The following is a 20,496-nucleotide window of genomic DNA, read 5'->3' as shown; positions in this document are numbered from 1 at the left end:
AAAATAAGAGTGTAGCAGCCCTACATGCTATGTTGTTGATGCAGAATCTGTGCTACTAATAGCTGCAGTCACTAAGGGACTGATGGAATACTGTATTACTGTCAAGCACATCAAGGTGAAGGACAGCTGGACACGAAATACTGCCCTAGCAGTATGTGTATTCAGATATTGCATGTTCTAAGTTGTGTAGATACCTTTGTCTAAACTGGCATCTAAAAGTAGATTCCTAAAGCCAAGCCAATTTCCTTGTACTGTTTGAGCTCATGACAAGAGCACATGGATTGTTTTGCAATGTGGGAACATTGTCAGAGAGGGGAGACCTTGAGGCTAGGGAAGCATCTGGAGATTAGCTCTGTGGCTGATTTGATGCAGATGAGCAACACATGACCGGCATGAGGGTGCCAGTTACCCTTCCTACTGTAATATGACAGGAATGACTCTTGACAAATTGTTGCCATGATTGGAAAACAATAATTGATGGGATGATTCAGGGAGTACTTGAATAATCATAAGTTTCTCTGCCTTATTTCTAAGTTATTTCTAATTACACGAAACGGTTTATAGTGAATTTTACACAGATAGACTCCTCTTGCCATGTTGATGCTGTCAGTAAAATGCTTGTTTGCATTAGGTAACCAAAACTTGTCCTTCATTAAAAGGAAGAGAATTAATTTGTTTTAGTCCATTGAAGATTTCAGTGGGCATTTAGCTACAGTGACCTCCATATAGTCTAACAGGCTACAAAACATGTATTTCTTTCCTCCTATTCTGCTTGGTCATATACACTTAACTACCAGAAGAGGAGGTGGCCTAGTCTCAGATTTTTGTTCAACTTACATTTCCTTATCAAGACTGTTTGTGTTTTGTCTATTGCACATTACTTTCAAGCATGAAGGGAAGGAGGAAATGAAGACTGGTTCCTGATTTTCACTGGCATAGAGCTGCTGCTGGCTTCCAGGGCCTGTAGTGCATGATGTAGGCTCCCTCATGCAAGGGCTGGGTTATGGATGCAAGGTGCATGAAACACAACAATGTGGGAGGTGATAATGAAGTGTAGATGGTACTGCAGTTTTTGTATGCTCTCGGAAAACTTTCTTACTGTCTCAGCATTTTTCTTCTATCTTTCCTACTCATTAAATGCAGCCGCCAACTACATATTCAGGAAATTTCTTCTCTGTAGTGTTCACTTGCTGAATCTTGGTCTTCCACACTTTCACCTATGCTGTGCTGTTTTGTCTTTAGTTGTCTGACTTTAATCAGAAGGGTCAAGCTTCCTTAAGCTTGAAAATCAGGATAATCTTCAACTAGACAGACAAACAACCCATGGGGATTTAAGGGTTCTTAGTAGGTTCTTTCTTTCTGTGTCTGCAGACAATGGTGCTAATGGTAGGGTCTATTCAAATGTTCTCTGTATGCACCAGAAAGGGAGACACAGCATGGATAGTTTGCGGGAGAATGTGCCAGAAACACTAGTTTAAGTACACAGAAAAGTCACCCATGATCTCTGGTAACTTTTTCTACTTGCTATTTTAGTCTGCTGCAAAAATGAAGAGCCACAATGTCGCTTAATGTGCAAAAGGCAGTCTAAGTCAACTTCTACTGTAACTAGTAGTGCATAATAAAAAAATAGCGTTCAGGGAAAACGGTGGTGAGACCCTGAAGTTCAGTCTGTGCATTTCAGAGTCTTTAACGGGCTTATGTCTCTATTACAAACTAGTTCTACTCTGGTCTAAAATTCTCTCAGCATTTGTTTGGTGTTTACTGGGTGGGCTCTTAGGCTTCATTTTTACCGTAGTGCTCCTTTCTGATTTTATTTAACATTATCCATCAATGTCAGATGTTCTTCTGACACCCCGTTATGAACATGCACCACTTCCATTCACCACTTTGCGCCTGGGTGCAGCTGCACAGGCTGAGGCAGTGGCCACCACCATCCCACCTCAGCTACTCATCACCTCCCGCATGTTAGCAGCTACCTTGTCTGCTCTGCTAGATGCAATGCTGAAGGAATTTCCTGAACTTTGCATCCATTGCACCTCAGAGGTTTAAAGAGTCTGAAAAGTATGTCCCTGCTCACATGAATGTTTTGGTGGAAATGGTTTGGGGAGAGATCTCCTGAGAAACTTAGGTGCCAGGCTGGCAAGAGGAATGTCACAGCTCACTGCAGCCAAAACACACTAGTTTTATCCTGTGCTATCTCAGACATGAACGGGGACGTAAGTCTACCTTTCACTAATGCTCTCATTTGCTCTCTCTGATTACACTGATGAACTACATGCCATGTTTCTCTATTCAAATATTTGTCTTTTGTCCCAGTTATGATTTATTTTAGAAAATACTTAACTCCAGGAATCTGAATGAAATGGTAAAAGTGACAAGTATTTTTTAAATGAGAAAAACAACATCTGAAGGGTGCAGAAATAAAACTGTTCACAAACATTTAGAAACAACAAATGTCCATCACGGTGATGGATGTTTCTGGGTGGGGAAAAGGCTATGGGCAAGAGCATTTACTACACTGGGGTTTGTGCACAGTGACCACAAAAGGTGGTGAGCATTGTGTTGCCAAAGTACCTTTAGTTTAAATTGAGTGATAGCCTAAAGGCTGATAATAAAGATGAAATCACACAGTGGGACATGCTTCCCAAAAGTACAGATGTTGTCTAATGATAATGTTGTCTAAAGATATTTAAGTGTCACCATCCACTGATTCTCTTTCATGGCACAAATTGCTAGTAAGAAATTATGTCTTCATGAGTATAGGACAGATGATTTGGAAAAGCAAGGATTTTTTTGAGAAATAAGAATATTTTGGTAACTATAGAAATAAAAATCAGTGTTGAGCTTAGACTTGGGGAACTCCAGGATCCCGGACCCCGAACAGACAGTCCAATGAGATGCCTTCAGTCTGCCAGCAGATGAGTGAAAATTGATTCAACTTTACCAGTCTTATGAAATTGCTCCTGGGTCTTAAATCCAGTGTTTTGTTTTGGGTACCCTATGGCTTTTAAATGAAACCGTTTCCTTAAATTTTTGTTGTAGGGAAAAAAATATTGCCACAAAGAGAAGAAATAATTGTGTAGAAGAGTTTTTTTAGAAAATACGTTTCTCACAAAACAGATCATTCTAACTTCTGGTCTTTTCTTTATTCATCTAGCTTTTAATTCTTTCCTACATCTTTGGAGTATGCAGGCAAAGTTGCAGGCAGGGATGTGGACTTTAGGCACTCCTGTTTTGCAGAAAAGAGCTCATCAGGTGGCAATGACTGTTAATTTTTCTAACTAATTTCCATGGAGATGGTCAAGTAATTTTTAAGCTGTTCTAGAAGGGAAAGGTTACAGGTATATTGGGAAGCACAGTGAGAAAAAAGAAAACAAATGCATTAAAAAAATCAAAGGAAATGATGTTAGTAGTTATATCGGCGGAAAAGAGGAAAATAAAATCCCACATTCTAATAATTAAGTTCCATTTTGGTTGGGTAAGAAATGTATTTCTGTGGAGATGTTACATCCAGGTTAACTTAAAATTAGATATGAGTCTGGTTATGTTCTGCCCAGCCTACTTTAAATGCAGTAATTGTCCTTTATAATCAAGCTATTACCATGGCATTAAAATGTAATCCTCAGAAACAACATAGTCATTTATCAAATATTGCATTAGTCTCCTTGACATTTTAATTTACAAGCTTTTTATTATTAGTTTGATCTCTCGGTTATTAATTACTTACAAAAACATGTCATTTTTCATGTCTTATAAACAAATACAAGAAAAGGGTCAAATTTTAATCTTTATGAAAACAGCATAAATCAAAGATAACTGCATTGTCAGTGAAAAGTGTATGACAGAGAGACATCTCCTCTCATGTCTAAGCAGACGCAAATGAAAGTTTGTTTTAAGCATTATGTAGAAAATACGTAATTTGTTTACAGTGAAAGAGATGTTTTTCCCTTTTCAGTTTTCAACTTCTTCAGTAGTAAAATACAGAGCACCATGCAATTTCTCAACTCTTGTGTTTCTTTCAGTCAAGTTATGTCTTGAAATATTTCCTGTAAGGTCTTGGATGTCAGTTTCTGAAGCCTATAAATAAGGAATTCTCAAGCAGGGGAGAAAAATAAAGTAAAATCACCTTTTGCTTCTATTGGAAAAGTACTGGACCTGTGCTTGTTTATGAGCTTGTATTTATGGCATATGTATTTATTTTATTGAAAAACAGTAATTTTCAGTTTTAACTGGGAAAACCGGGCATTGACATAACTCTTATTGTCATTTTATTCCATTGTTAGGACTGTGATTACTAGATTGCTTAATAATTTGCAAGCTGAATGTGAACAGATTCACCATGACCATCCTATGAAATTGTCAGTGTTGAAAGAATGTTGAGCGCACGTAACTAGACGACCTGGAAAGCACAGTACTGTACATCAAGTCAAAACTTGCCCTTTACTTTCATAACTCAAGCAATAAAGCTAAAAAAAGAGATAACCTAACACTGCTGAGGTAGTACAAGAAGAGATCTGACTTCTTTTTCAGAAATCTGGAGATAACAAGGGTGACATCTCAGTAGTGAAAGCATGAGGAATGCTCTGCTTACATACAGAGCTTTTTACTTACAGACCCTAGCAGAATTTTATTTGCAATGTGAGTATTAATGTTGTCATTGTATAGATGGGAAGAATGAGATTTTGAGGAGTAAAGTGATTTGTTCAGAGCACCTCTGTAGCTGATCTGAGAATCCATTTATTAAATAGTTTCAGTGAACCTGCCTTATCCTGTACTTATACTGGGGATTGAGACAGAAACTTTTACTGAGTTACATCTCCTTTTTCATGTAAATGTGCTTTCTCTTAGCCACTCTTGGGCATGAACAAATATTGGGATAAAATATGTTGTTGTAATGTTTCTAATGAAGGACAAATCAAGAAACATCAGAAATCTTTAACATTCTGCTTTTGCCATAGAATCTCAGCAGCCCTGTCAAAAAGGCTAATGTGGCTCTGTCACCAGTGAGTAACAACATTTATCTCTATTTCTTCTTTTATCTTTTAACCGCATTCAGTCTACTATTTTCTGCATTGTCATAATTAGATGTTGATAATCTGTTTTAGAGAGAACAAAACCACAAACCCTTTCACCATAATATCTGACTGTCTTCACTTCTCTCAATGCATATTTTAGAGAATGGACATGTATTTTAAGAGCAACCTTATTCTGTTCTACCAATGAAAGTCAGGGCATGGAAGAACCAATATGTTATTATCACTCTATATCTTCTACAGACATACCATGAGAAGTTACTGGCGTCTTCTGTAGTTTTTTCTTAGTGTGTTCTTATGTTCTTACTCTCCTTTTTTTTTTGTTCTCCTTTATCTTTAGGTAGTCTTAATGATCTTATGTCAAATAACCCAGTGAAAGACATTCACTTAACCTGTTAAATATTCCTTATGGCACCTGACTGAATTCCAGACAAAATCTGCACATTTTGCATTTGTTTTGTGACAGTTTTTTTATTTGTCTGATGTCCATAAATCTGCAATTAATCTTTTCTACTTTTTTTTTTGGTTTTCCTTGTAAATAAATCTCCACCAGACCTCTCCTGAGCAAACAAGGGCTTCTTAAAGACCCAGCCCTAAAACTCTAGAAGTAGGTGGATCCAGTAATATATTTTTTTATAGTTGAAATTCATTGTTCAATCCACATTCAATGCACTATGTGAACATGGGAATGAATTTGGTCTGAATGTTTTAAAAATGGGAAACTATCTCTTATGGATTTCCTGGACCAGTCCAAATCCTGTATCACTTCCTACCACAGGCAGGAGATACTCATCCTCCTTTTCTCTCTTTAGAAGAGGAGTTTCTAGGGTTTAGAAACAAGGTTAGAAAGCCATACATGCTGGAAGTTATCTGAACAGTGGGGATAGAAGAGAATGGGACACAGAGACAGAAGAAAACAAAACTATGAAAGTGGAAAAAATGAAGGGACTGTTTTATTTATATATCCTGAGTAGCCCATGCATGGCTTGGAAAGTCTGTGTTCCCAGCTCCTCTGTTTTGAGTCGGATTTTCAGGCTTACTATAAATGACTGAACAGGCAGTTTTAATTATAGCAAAACATGACAACAGAAATGAATCCTCATGGTTAACAGATCATAAGACTGCATTGCTGTCCTCAGGGACTGAGCCGGCAAGGACTCAAATGCTTGTAAATAGTGCAGGTGTTGAAAACCAATATGAGGTTACATAATTTCTTGACCAGAGAAATGCCAACACATGTCTTATAGCATTATGGTTTGTGACAGTACATTTATGGTGGCAATTTACAGGCAGGGAAAGAGATCTTTGGTCTCACTACAGCTGGCAACCTTCACATTTCGTAGTCACTCATCACGATCTCAGAATGTGCTAATTTTCAAACAGAAATAATAACTATGAAAAAGTGGCCAGCTGTGTTGCCAGTTTTTTAGGAAGAGATCCAAACAGTTTATGTGAATAATTTTTAGCTCTTTATATATGAAATATTACTGTTATTAGTTTCAATTTTTAAATTATTCTCATGTAATTAACGATCTAATTCCCAAAACTCTTTATATATTCCTTGATGGAATCACCAAAGCTTGACAGAAGAACAGAAAAATGATGAATGACTTAAAGACTAACAGTCAAAGATAATTGGTATAAAAATAGTGAATTCTGTGATTGAGAAGTAACCCATTGTCATATGTCCACAAAGACAAAGATGGGTGTCAAAAAACTGCATACCAGTAACATAGGCTATTGCCATTTCTCTGAAGAGATTTTTGCGATTTCTGTCCACTGTAACTTCTTGTCCTTGCTTAAAGCTGAGATAATTCTCTCAGCTAGTCCAACTTGATATATCATATAAGGTGATCCTTGGAACTCAGTTCAACCATAAGAAACAGCAGATTTTATGAGGTGATTGAAAATACATGCAATACTTCCAGGACAAGATTTTCAGGAAAATTGTTCTATTTTTTTGTTTTAGTTTTCTGTAAGTACTTGTAGTGCTGCAGATATATTACTTCTCTAATTGCTCACTCAAGCCTCCAAAGTGTTACAATAATGTAATTTCTAGTCAAATGATAAGACATTTCATTTAAACCACAGTGTTGCTGTAAGCTGTACTCATGTTCCTCTGTAATCCAGATTTATTGCCCTCCTTATTCTCAGCAAGCATGAGCAAACATGAAATAGTTTTCTGTAATTATATAAAAAAGAAATATAAGCAGTGTTTCAAAACCTTCTATGAGATGACAAGGTCAGTCATCTGCCACTGAATAATTTCCTGAGCATCTGTTCATTCTGGCTATCGCAGTGTCCAACAGTGCAGATATAGTATAAATAATAAAGACAGTACCATTTACTGGGGTCTAAACCTACAACTGTCTGTTTTGCAAAAGTTCTGCTGAAGGACACGGAGTTTTGAACAGGGAAATTTTGTGAGGCTGGGCTATGGCTTTAGACCTATCATAAAATCAGTATCCTGCTTGACCTTCACTGCAACAATGTGCAAGTACAGCGTGAAATCAGGCATGCAGATACATAAAGAGAAACACAGAGAGTTAGTATGTCCTGGTACAGGATAGATGGACATTTCAAAGGACGAGGGTTTGAAATGTGATGTCTGCAACACTTGGCAGCTGTCAACTGCACAATAAAAATTTGATAGGAGACCTCACTCCTAAGGGTGGCTTCTCAAATAACTTTCACAGGTTGTTTTAAGTGTTCATAAAGGACACCAAGAAACCAAAGTCCTGTTAGTTTATGACCCCTTTTCACAGAAGAAAGTGACCCAGATTTTGTCCTGTGGTGAGACTAATTTTTTTGTTTAAATTTCTGCGGTTCCTTATGTGTCAGGTAAGAGGTGTTATCTCAATAGCTTTTCTAATGAGAACTCCAATGTGTGTTCTCTTACAAATCCGTATTTTTGCAACATTGAGAGAAGAGCCTAAATCAGGCAGAAGGACTTGGTCCCCATTCAGGATTTTGTGGCTGCTAGGCAGCTGTTCCCATGTCTGTCCAGGAGATGGGCACTCTCTACACGCATCAGCAGCACCATGATCTTGTGTGCAGCTGCCAGCACTGCCTTCCTAACCAGCATCAGACTGTGTCCCTGATGCTGTCTCAGCAGACTCTGAGCAGGGCTGTTTGGTGTCTTCTAAAGCCTGTAATTTTACCAAGATTAATTTATTAGTGTGTCTGTTCCAGGCTCACTGAGCAAACGAGGAGCGTTGGGATACCTTTGTGGCCAAACATTATGGTAACATTCTCTGCTGGAGAGTGCAGGAGCAAGCAGAAGTCTGGGTCGTTGGCAAGACACACAGAGATGTACCTGTGGTCCAAACCCAGATCTGAGCCTGCTATTTGTCTAACCTTGTGCAGCAGAAGGATAAGCTGCACAGACAAAATGGGACAAATGCTTCTCTGAGCAAAAAGGAGAATAGGTTTCCAGCTGAGGACATAAGCCTTTGATTATGACTATTATAGTGAAATTTGCCTTTTCTCGCAGTCCAAAGAGAAGTATAGAGAGAAAAAAATTAAGAACAATAGACATTGAAAAATGCCCCTCATTTCACTATAACTAAAAGTAAGGTAATGAATAAAAAATAGGTGTCTTTTGAAAGAATAAGAAAACTGGCCTTAGTAACAGAAATGTTAAGGAATACCAGTTGTAATGAACAGATTTCATGAGAAAAGTCAAACTACATTATTTGCTGTCTTTTGACTAACACTTCCCTAATCTTGTGCTCTTCTGTCTCATCCCCTTCTGTTGTCTAATAAAAACTAATGATCACTTCCATGATGGAATAATGTATTAAGTATAGTGTGGAAATGAATTTAATTCTGATTGAGTTAAATAGCATTTTTTCTCTCTGGTAGTTCTGATTCTCTGTTTGCGATGAGAGAAAATATCAGAAACTGGACTTCATTGAACTGCTCTTCCCACATTTACTTCTAATGAACCCTAGGTAGAGAATTAAGTGTTCTAGTTCCTTTCACATTTTGCCTTATTTGCACAAGGATAAGAAAAAATATACATAAAATATAACCCTTTAAGAACTTAAACCTTACTAGAAACAATGGGAAAAAAAGGGTGAAAAAAGGATTAAAGCAACTTTCTGCTGTTATATTAAGTACATATCAGTGATTGCTATCTTATAACAAGGTAAGACATGGATGGACAGCTGGGGTTTTACGGGATGCCTTATGGGGTGCTGTTTTTTTTTTTAAGTCCAGAGCATTGTAAATCAGTTGTTAGATCAGTAAGACTGGGAATACTGCTACATGTTCATGTGGCTGGGGATGGGGAGTGTAGAGCCAGAAACTGTTGGCAAAGTTAATTGTCTGCAACTGTATACGTTATGTCTGAAAATCTAGCTTAAAACAGAACTTGTCCCACACAAACACAGAATTTTCCTATCCTACATTAGGCTAGGTTGAAGACGAAGGAATCAATTTCTGAATCAGTTCCCTTAATGGAGGAAAAGACAAAAACTCTTAAGCCCTATGGGGAAGCAGACAATATTTGAAGAACATGTTGGTTAAGACGTTTGTGACCTCATTCTTTTACATCAGCTCCATAATGATCATCTAACATGTTTTTAAACAAGATTTCTGCAGTCCACATTAGGAATAAAATGACTGTTGCTGTGCTCGATAGAGCTGTGCCTGAATCCATTTTCCCAGCTGCAGGCTATACCTGTGCTGCTGGTGGTCTGTACAAGAGCAGTTATGTGACTAAACTTCCCCATGTGGGGAAGACTTTTGGAAGAGAAACCATTGCTTATGCAGCATTCCCTCCTGAGTATGAACATATGTTGTTTTTCATACACCTCCCTCACTGACTATGAGGCTGTCAAACACGGAGCTCTATTGTGTGTAGAAGTCTATTGTGAGGTATGGTGCCATGTAAGGTACCTTGAACTATCTGTGCTGGGATTATTAGGGCATCTTATTATTCCTTCGACTCTTTTCTGGGAAAAAAAGGGAAAAAACCCATCAAAACAACAAACCTCAAACCCAAACAAAACCTGTTTTTGGGAGTAAAGAGATCTATCATGGAATATGTTGAGAATTAATGAAACAACCAGGGCCCAAGGATGTTGTGTGTGCTCTAGATAAATATTAATACCATAAATACTACATACTAATTATGTGTCACAAGGGCACATTCCTAAGATTTATGGGAAGATCAGGTTTTCATTCAATTGGTGCTAGATTTGAAGACATCAGACTTAATAAATAAATGATAATAAACTGTCATAGGGCATATATTTTAGCATTTGACATCAATCATGTGCTAGCTCTGTTGTGATGGGCATAGGTATAAATCTGGCTCTGCAATAAACCAAGACTTCCCTAGAGGGAAAAAATATGAAAAGTGGAAATCAGATTTAATTTTGTGATTCTTCCTGCCACAGTTTTAGTTTCAAATGAAACTCTTTAAAGTACAAAGTAAAAAATTTTATAGTTTAGTTACTTATCAGAACTGAAAAGCCTCTGAGTGTGCACACTAATAAAGACGTCTTTATCTTAAGGTGTTAGTACTTCTTTTGTGAATTTTCCAGCTCTGAAGAAATAAAATAAGTGTTACTGAGAAGAGACCACAAGATAAAAATGTTCAAGGAAAGAAAATCAATAGTGTTATTTTTGTTTTTGGAAGAAGGTTCTGGTAGCTCAGAATCTCTCTATTCTGAATTGCCTAGTTAAACAAGGTGGGTTTTTACATGATTCACATTTTGAAAATGCAATTTAAAAATTCTGACAAGTATATGATGCTTTTCATTTTCTAAGAAACAGAATATGCTAAATGTTAGAATTAGTTTTGAAATAAAAATTTCTTTGCACATGTCAAAAGTCACTAGAAAGGTGAAATATAGACCTAAAACCCAAATAAATATTTAAGATGAAAACTTTAAAAACCTGACTCTAAAGAAAAGTTTCCTCTGGGGAAAAAATCAAAAATTCAACCCCAAAACCCCCCAAAAAATGAGCCAGTAACCTTTAACAACAAAAGCTTTACACAAACACTATGAAAACAGCTTCAAGTTTATCTTTTCACAGGCTGAAATAGGCAACAATTAAAGCTAAATTATAAAAATAGAATAACAAGTACATGATTTTTTTTTTTTTTCTTCTACTGGAAGCATTGATCTTTCAATACTGAACAATATGCCAGTTTTTGGACGCAGTAAGGTCATCTCAAGGTGCAGAGAAGTGGGGATTTTTGCACCTTTCATTCAGGTTCCAGGAAACGCGCCCTCCGGTTTTGTAGCCCTGCCATTAGTGCGGCTGCGGGGAAGACGGACGTGGAGGTCTCCTGCAATTCTCCTACCACAGTCAGGTTTGGATCTGCCAATTATCTGACGCTCTATACACAAACTGTTCTGCGGCTCAAGGACCACGGGTCTGTTTCTGTCTGTCGCTCCTTAGGGAAGCTGCCCAGGCGGTGGGAGCGGGGTTGACACAGCAGGGAGACAGGCTTTCAGCTGAAGGCTCAGTCCTTCAGACTTGTGTCCAGCCTGCACTCAGTCAAGAGGAGTCTTTTTGTGGGACCTGAACAAACAAAAATACCTTCCATTTAAATCGCTTAAATTAAGCAGAAACAAGAATGATTTGTTTCAAGTTCTTTATTGCTCTGAACAACTTCCATTCAGCCCTCCCAGAAAATACTTCAGCTGAACAGGCAGTGATGGAGGGTCCTTAAAGACAGTGTTCACAGTTTTGAAAGAGCAGCAAACAGCAGCACTCAGAACGTTTTAGAAATGACTGATGAGATTTTATGGTGCTTAGGAGAGAAAATATCTGAGTATTCATATGTAAATCTCAGATATTCACTAGAATGTTGCATTTTAAATACTGCCATATTTTTCTTTGCAAGTGCATATGGAGTAAGTAGCTGGAGGTAATGTTCCCTCTAGAGACTCTGAAATTTGTTTTAATGTGAAACAAAAATTTCAGAGTACTAAAGCTCTTAGGCTTTTTTTCTTCCTTTGCAAGGAAAATTCTCAAGGGTACGTGGATAGAAAAATTAATTCTAGAGAGATTAACGAAATCAAATTAACCTAGTAAAACCATTAAGTAAATTAGCAAGTTTAGTAATCGGAACGTTGGGTTTTTTCTTTGCTTAATTCTCGCATTAGTAGCTTAACACTGTAAATGTTTAACAAAGAAGAGCCCTCTTTGTCACACACAAAGGTAGATAAGTTCATGCATTTAGAAGACTTTTTTTTAAATTGAAGAGCATCTGAAAGAAGCTCACCATAGTTGCTCATGAATCAAATTTTGCAACAACACTCTGTTTGGATATAAAAAGTCAGCATTTTTGTATTTTAGTATATTGTACTTAAGTAAATATAAACTAACTTTTTATGCATGTCTCTGCATATGTATGTATTTTTCTTTTTCATATTTATATGTTTGTATGGACACACACATATAATCATCAGATCTCATTCTTAAATTTCTGGTAGGCCAGACAAATTAGAATTATTCACTAATAGAAGTGGGAAAATTGAAGTGTTCTCCATTTTCTTTCCATCAAAGGATAAGTTTCAAACTTTGGACAAATCTACAAACTCCTGATATGATTTATCCAAGCCTTTCAAACTTCACAGTGAATTTAATGTGAAAACTACCCACTAAAAATCCCCCAAATCTCTACTTCTTTTACAATTGCCACAATAAACAGGAATTATATAACCAATGTGCTGCATGTGCCTCAGATCTTCATCTAAAGGGGTCACTGTAGGGCTCAGGAGACTGCACTTGTTTTTCAGAGTCTCTCCCCTACTGTGATGGGTCAAATGTCATTGTTCCTATTGTAGAAAAGTTTTGGCAACTGGTAAAACCTAAAGTAACTAGTGATAAGCTGGTCTTTAATGGGACTGTTGCTGGCTAGTAGAGCCTGTCCTCACACCCCTGAGAAGCTCTCTGCCACCCACACCCAACAGCCTCAAACCCCACCTGCCCCACTCTAATTTCTCCCAGGTCACATCCACTCTTCTGTGAGGAGAAGTAAGTGCCACTTCGGTGGGAATTATAACTTTCCATCATATTGGTGGTCAGTGTCAGGGGCAGCTGGGTATGGGGGTGGGGGTAGAAGGAATTTAAATCCATTTAACACTTTGATGTGAAGGGATCTCCACAAAGAGTCTGTCATTGTTTTAGGCAGGTGAATTCACTCAGACATACTCAGCCATGAATAACATGAATAGACAGCTGAGTGCTGGTTTAAGGATTTCCATCATACACGATGTTCTGTGTCTCTCACCACAGCCATCTCTCAGACCATGAAGAAAGCAGCAAAGACCCCTTGGACACACGGACAGAGCAGGCAGCTGCCCTTGGTCCACTCCCTGTGCCTCACCATGCCACAGAATCTGCAGTGCTAGGAACTGAGAGCAATAAGAAAAATAGTGATGATGAGAGTAACAATAGTAGCCTAGAGAGTGGAATTGCATGTGTCAATAGTAAACTTGTTACTATTTCTGAGAAAAAAACCCCCACGCCACATTTTACACACCTCAAATGTTTATCATGTTCCCAATGACTACCACTAAAATACTTTGGACATACGGTAAAAGTCCCCAGTAAACCAGTTTCTCCATTTTGGCAGCAGTCCTTGCTTAAAGGCTCCAGCCAAAAATCAGAAGTTATTGCAGAAAATTTGCTGAGCAAATAAGGTACCCACTTTACCTGAAGACTGATAGGCCACCAATTTAAGCTCAATGCTTTTACAGTTTGTTGTGGTTGTCTCTTGCAAAGATTCTACACAGTTATTCTGACTTGTTAGCACATTCAAAAGGTCAAAGTCTAAATTAAGCAGCATTCTGATAAGTTTTAATTAATCTTTCAGTAAGAACTACAATTGCCTTCAGGCTTTTGTTGTTCCTGTGCTTAATCAGAGATTAAAGCTTGTAGAGGCACTCATTCAAGGACCTGACCTTTCATATTTTCTCTAAAAACATAGAAGGAGTTACTTTCTTTGATCCAGTTTTCTGAGTACCAAGTCTGGAAAAGGCATGCAAACTCTGGTGTCTGAACAGATGGCTACAGCTCGCAATTAGATCCATTCTGGGCTAGGAGGAAAGACACACCAGCTCTCTTTACTAGTGTGTCTTTTCAGAAATGTTTTGGAAGATGCTTCCAGATAGTGAAGAGAGACAAATGCCATATGCATCTAGGGAGCAGGCGCTGCGCATACGTCTGCAGCTGAAGCTGGTAACAGGCATCTTACTTCGGGTGCAAAAGTATCAGTTCTTTACGCTCTCCAAGGGAGCTGGGGGAAATGTTAGGAAAAATGAAATTAAGTAGCTCTCTCTGGAGCAGGGCAATACGTTTCAGCATAGATCCTTTCATAGTCCAATGGCAAATATTACCTACGGTAATAGCACTGAGAACAGCCTACGGGAGACATCTGTATTACTGCCATTTTCTTTTTTCCTCTGGAAACTTAGAATAAAAAAATTAGAATTTTAGAAATTGTCTTCTCCCCAAGTGAGGGGGAAGAAGAGAATTTATAGGTGGTGATAACCAGTACTGCTGTCACATGTACCAAGGCAATAGGCACTGACCAGGGGGCTTCTGAGAATGGCATTTTGGACCCGTGTGTGAAACACAAGCAGTTGTTCTTTAGCAGCTTCTTGAGCCTGAAGCTGCCCTCACATCTCAAAACAGAAGCACGAGGTGAAAAGTTTTTCTGATCAGGTACCACCTGGTGTTTGCTTGGCCATACAAGCTGAAGCTGTTGCATCATCTGTGAAGTGGGGAAGATTTGGCACAAGTTTCTGAACTCACCTCTACTTTTGCTTCCTGTTTTTTAACAAAATCGTCAGCCCTTTCTAACCTTCTACACCAATTTTCAAAAATCATGATGTTTCATTTCCCATCTTTTCCATAGGACCGCAAGTAACTCAGCGGACATTTTAGCCTGCATTAGCAATGACATCAGGAGCGCAGAAGAGTGCCCTTCTGTTCCTGAAAAGACTTGCTAACTGTGATGACGATGGCTGCCTGCATTCTTATCAGGCTTCACAGGATCAAGGACTCCCTGCTATTTGCTAAAGAAGCCTCACTGTGGTGTCAAGGTCCTGTGCACGGGGTCTGCGCGTTTTAATTAACGTGTAGGGCTTTTCTTTGTCTATTTGGTTTTAGCTAATACAGCTATCAGTATGTACCAGCGTCAGCCTATCATGGCCTTCATGTTCTTATCCCCTGCTAGAAGCACCTTCACAGTGGACGTGAAAAGTCAACTTATATGATGAACAATTTACTGTGTGTTAACTCAAGAAAATGCAAGATGTCAGAAGGATTTCTTCTTTTCCTCTTAGAACAGAGGAATTTTCCTTAAGATTGTTTAAAGGTGTGCTCTGCTTTTCTTGGTTTGAGGAATTGTTAGTTTCCCCCTTTTCATCATTCAAACATACAAATTAAAAAAGTACTTCAACATTCTTGGGAACAACTAAGACACAAAATTCACATATGACACTACTTAGAAAAACTGACAACATAAAATTATTTCTATAAGGTAGTGAGCATCAAAGCTGCAATTTTAGAAAGTGCTAGAGAAGCTTATGTCTGTTTATATACTATATTCGCTTTTTTCTTTCTGCTTCACTGTTCAAACCGGCATTGTTACATTGGTTCAGAAAACGGAATGGTAAAAGAAAAATCGCTGAAATGTCTAAATTCTTCCTTTTTTTTTTTGTTATTTGCAAGAAGAGTCACAAGGGATCAGGACACACACTGTGGCTCCTAAACAGGCAACAGATAGATGCCATAACCAGATTCTTCTCACTCTGAAACTTCATGTGGAAATCCTGCATCCTTCTTCATGCAGAAGAGCCTGGCTCCCTGGAAGAGTCAAAGAGAGCAATATTAGAGAAAATCCTAATCCCATGAACATGAGGGTAATGCCACTCACAAAAGTAACTCCATTCATGCATGAAAATATCTGAAAGTTGAGGCTATAAGACAGCAGCTAACTTAATGCTAGCTATTTAGAGGAGGCGAGGGAACAGTCTTTAGTATTTTTTTTGCTTGATAGAGCTACCACCTATTAAAAACAGTAACAAAACCAACTATAAACAAACAACCCCCCAAAAAAGAAAATGAAGAAATGAAGGTTATATCTCACTAGTTTCAAACTGGTGCACTTGTAAAGATATTGGTGCACTTAAAAGAACTCTGCAATGTAAAGATAAAGGGAAAATGAATCTACAAAAAAATTATTAAATTACCTTATGAAGTTTATAATTTTGAAATTTACGTGGGAAAGGGAAGTAAACCATTCCCTATAGACAGTGTATTATGGGAAAAGTGATTCCCTCCCCCAGTTCTAAGTAACTACTAGGATGGGAAGTGTGAAGGTACAATATGCAAGAATTTACTAAAGAAAATTGTCAGAGGTTTTTTTTCTATAAGCAGTATCAAACATTTTAAAAACTGCACTTTCATTATTTAGAAAAGTATTTTCTTATCTAAAAAGCTTCATATGTTTTCTTTGTGGTCTACTTGTATTTCACTCCTTTCTTTGCACATGGAATTCCTCTGCCATAACCTTACACTGCTGGATACACAAAAAAGAATTAGTTTGACAGGGAGGTTTTGGTGAAATATAGTAATGAAAGTGAAGTAAATCTTCTGCTTATCACTCAAGAAAAAATGGTGTATTTCACTCCCTGAGCTTTAACATCGTACGCCCTGCAGCAAGTAATTTACAGACGATCATCACCTTGCTACTCTCGCCTCTCATTTCCCTACTTGAACTCTCTTCATTAACCCAGCAATTTGCAATGGCATTGGGTGGTGGATTTACCACAGGACCTGCTCCAAATGGTCTCTGGCGGCAAGAGAGCCAAAAAGTAAATTGAATTTCCCATGTGAAAGCCTCTTTTTCTTTTTTCCCTTTTTTGTTTTCTCTTGTCTTAAAATGTAATATAATTGCCATGATCCAGGTCTGGTTAATAACATAAATATAGAGCTAGAGGGTCAAAATACTACCATCCCTAGAATAAATAATAAATCAATTTGAAAGGTAATATTTTACATTTGATTCTATTTTTAAAATTTCTATTTCCCGTGTGGCTTTTTGGTTTAGAGTAGATTTTTAATGTTATTGCAGTATTTTTAGGATTGGTTTATTTTTGCTTGATAATATTAGGGTCTAAATATTACTGTCCTGGGAGGTTTGGAAAGGAATTTTGAACCTAGTCTATCGTGTGACGTAATCTAAATCAAAATGACATTATTATGTGCCAGGACTTGCTTTGCTTTTGCTAAACAAATGTCACTAGGCCGGTGAACGTTTGTGTGGAAAAGACCACAACGAAAACTATTACCTTCCTGGATATCTGCATGCCTCGAAGTGCATGTCTTTCATGTATCATCAGCAGTAATGCCAAACCTCCACCTTTTGAAGCCAAAACCTTCTTCAAACAGCTGAGTTATGCCTGAGCTTCCATCTTAACTTAGTTTGAATTCTGATTTTGATACGGCTTTTTTTTTTTTTTTTCGTTTTCACTTTTCCAGAGGTTGCTCTGTACTCAGAAAAAGACCATTAACTGATTTTTTACTCAGTGAAGAACAGATTGTTATGTGACATGTGTGGTACCAGGAGTGTAGACTAACAGTAGATTGACATGCCAGGAAGAAGGCACATGGGCTTTACACACAGGTTTTTATAAAATACGTAAAAATTTTTATGTGATGGACTCGACACTTCACCAGAGAGGGAGCAAGGGTAACAGTCCTACTGATTGCTGGGTTTTGCCATTGGAGCTCAATCGGGAAAGAGCACCTATTTAAGACATATAATGAGCACAGACTGTCTTTGCTCTGCTGGACTAATCTCCCCGAGCAACTCCTTGTTCCTCTAAGGGTTTACTCCCCAAAACTGATGCTATCTCTTCCTACCATACCTTCTGCATACACACGTACAAAGGACTTTGAAGCAATTACCATCCTTAACATCCTAGAACAATTTAAGGAGAATAAGACTTGCAAATTGAAGTAGTGGTCATTTCTATCAACTTTGATTTAGTTCAATGATTGCAAATAATAATTAGTAGTTGGTATTTGAACACATTATCATTGAAAACTCCCCAGTGATTACAGAACATCGAGGTCATTTATACGAACAGTTGCACCTATTCCAAGGCAAATGAGTGGGATTTGTGGCTGAAACCCAGGGCCTTTTACATGCCTTGAATAATCTCACTGGAAGTGTTTCAGTGCCCTCTTATCACATTTCTCTTGTATGAATTACTGTTTCACCATTTCACCTCTCAAGATGAAAATTCTGGCAGCACTCATGATAGATGAATAATTTCAAACCCTAAAATTTCCCTTTCAATTCTTTACAACATCTGTCTATTTTTAATATTTAATTAAAAGTTAGGATAAATATGCAGTTGCTGAAGTGAGCCCTGAGGAATTTAGGGTTACTGCAGGAATACTAAGTGCAAAATGAACTTATGTAGTTACCAGACATTACAAAGAAGTTCAAAGTCGTTGCTACACTATTTGAATCAAAATTTTCTGTAATATCTGTCATTTCTTTAAAGTTTGCTTTTTTCTAAGGTTTATTAGTAAAGAGTTTATATTGACCAAATATTTTCTTAGGAAACTTCATGTAAAATCAGGATATTGAACACTGTTTTGGAATATCAACCGCTGCCTTAAACTTTCTTTTTTTTTAAAAAAAACCCCAAAAAGTAGCAGCAAATCCCCAAAATAAGTTTGGAGTTTTTCTCTGATTTCATGTTAAAATAAAAATAATTATTTCCTGCTCACTCTTTTGATTGCTTTTTTATTTTCTTGAAAGGCAAAATAGAAAGGCTGTGCTTTTGGGTAGGTTCAATAAATATCTATTTTAAAATAAAGTTTATTTTTAAGCTTTATTATTAAATGAGTGTGGGTAATTATGTGTGCATGTGTGTGTGTGTAAGGGTAGAGGGTGTTGAAACAGCAAGACAGTTGACACAAAAAGAGTTGGGATTTGTCATTGTTGGTCTTCACAATATCTTGCCCTTTGCCCAACTCTGAAATTAGCACGGTTTCTCAGGACCACAGATTAAATTTCAAGAACTTTAGAACATAGTGTAAACACATTTTTTTTCCAGTTTTATCCATATAAATCACAAATTTCCTTAACTTGCTTCCTTCTGACATGAATTTTGCAACTTCTCTCCTGTTGGTGCATTTGTATGCCAAGGGTATGATCAAATCTAGTGCTCCTGTAGCACAGAAGTGATTGAAACCTCTCAGCTGCATTCTAACCACAACTGCATAAGTAAGGTGAGTAAAGCTGGTAAATTGCACCTCCTCCAAAGACATAATTCAAAACTTGCTGATGTTCTCTTACCTGACGTTGTTCAATATCTCTGTGGTTCAGTTCACCTTTTATGAAACACAGATGAAAGTATTCCCTTGCAACAGAAAAACGTTATGAGCCTATATTCATTCATAAACACAATGAGTTACATAAAGATGTTCATAAATATATTGCTGAGAAAGTAGTGCAATAAATGGCTTCAGGATAATGGGCCTGCTACCTAATGGATAAAACCATTTTCAAAACAGTTGCTAGGATTATGTTTTTCATCTTTTTGATACACGTATTATACCAGAAAAATGCATCTCTCCGGACCTTGTAAAGATCGTGTATAATTCTCTTCATAAGCTGATGGAAATTTTCCCTAGGTCACTGCTGTCAGATACCAGTTCATATTCTACATTTGGCTAGAGATAATTTACAGACCTGCAGCACATTTTGTGCAGCCCTGTGGCACCATTATCTAGGCATTTCTGCATGTGTTTTTTGAAGGAGATGAAGGCTCCTAGGATGCTAGAGTCATTTGGGGTTCAAGAGAAGAATAAAAAATTCTGAAAGGCTGGAGTTGTCTAAATGCAGTTTTTTTGTGCCAGGTAAGTTCACGGTCAAGGTAAGCAAAAGAAAACAGCAACAAAATCCCGAAACGTTAAGCTTAACATTGACAGGTAAAGGTAAAGTTGTGTATGGAAATGATGTTAATATTTTAAATATATTCTTATGATTCTTTCTGTTGTCAAACTTTTTTAGAGAAACTGGAAAAATCTCCCTTTGGTGGAGGGGGAGAGATTCCTTATGTGCATATTTGGAATCTCACTGTTTTTTTCAGGTTTGGCTCATATTGCAAGTTTCTGTCAACGCTGCTCAGTCAGTCATTGTGTTTGACGCAACAAGACTTCATGGTTAGAACAAAGAACATATCCAATGAAAAGAACTGGTACATTCAGTCTGTACAAGGCCTCACTTTGTAAAACTAAACATGGGTGCTACTATTATTCTTCTTGGAGTGTATCTGTTCTAAATGCAGGTAAAACCCAGATGTCTCATTATTTTGCACCACATTGCCACAGCAGGTTACTGTAATTGTCGATTCAAACAAATATAAATTGAAACTTACTAGCTGATGTTTAGAAAAATCCATTTCTT

At 37.5% G+C, this 20,496-nt stretch overlaps 1 long non-coding RNA gene across 1 annotated transcript in view; it reads left to right on the top strand.

The window, feature by feature from the left end:
- Positions 1–18,811, top strand: part of LOC125319851 — a 75,314-nt gene extending 56,503 nt beyond the window's left edge. The window contains exon 3 of the long non-coding RNA XR_007200918.1: positions 14,920–18,811. This is a non-coding gene — a long non-coding RNA (uncharacterized LOC125319851). The remainder of the gene's footprint in view (positions 1–14,919) is intronic.
- The last annotated feature ends 1,685 nt before the right edge of the window (positions 18,812–20,496 follow it).

Source organism: Corvus hawaiiensis, chromosome Z (genome assembly GCF_020740725.1).
Source record: "Corvus hawaiiensis isolate bCorHaw1 chromosome Z, bCorHaw1.pri.cur, whole genome shotgun sequence".
In the NCBI taxonomy this organism is placed as follows: domain Eukaryota; kingdom Metazoa; phylum Chordata; class Aves; order Passeriformes; family Corvidae; genus Corvus; species Corvus hawaiiensis.
The sequence above is the reverse complement of the archived record's forward strand: the minus strand, read 5'-3'. Positions and strand labels throughout refer to the sequence as shown.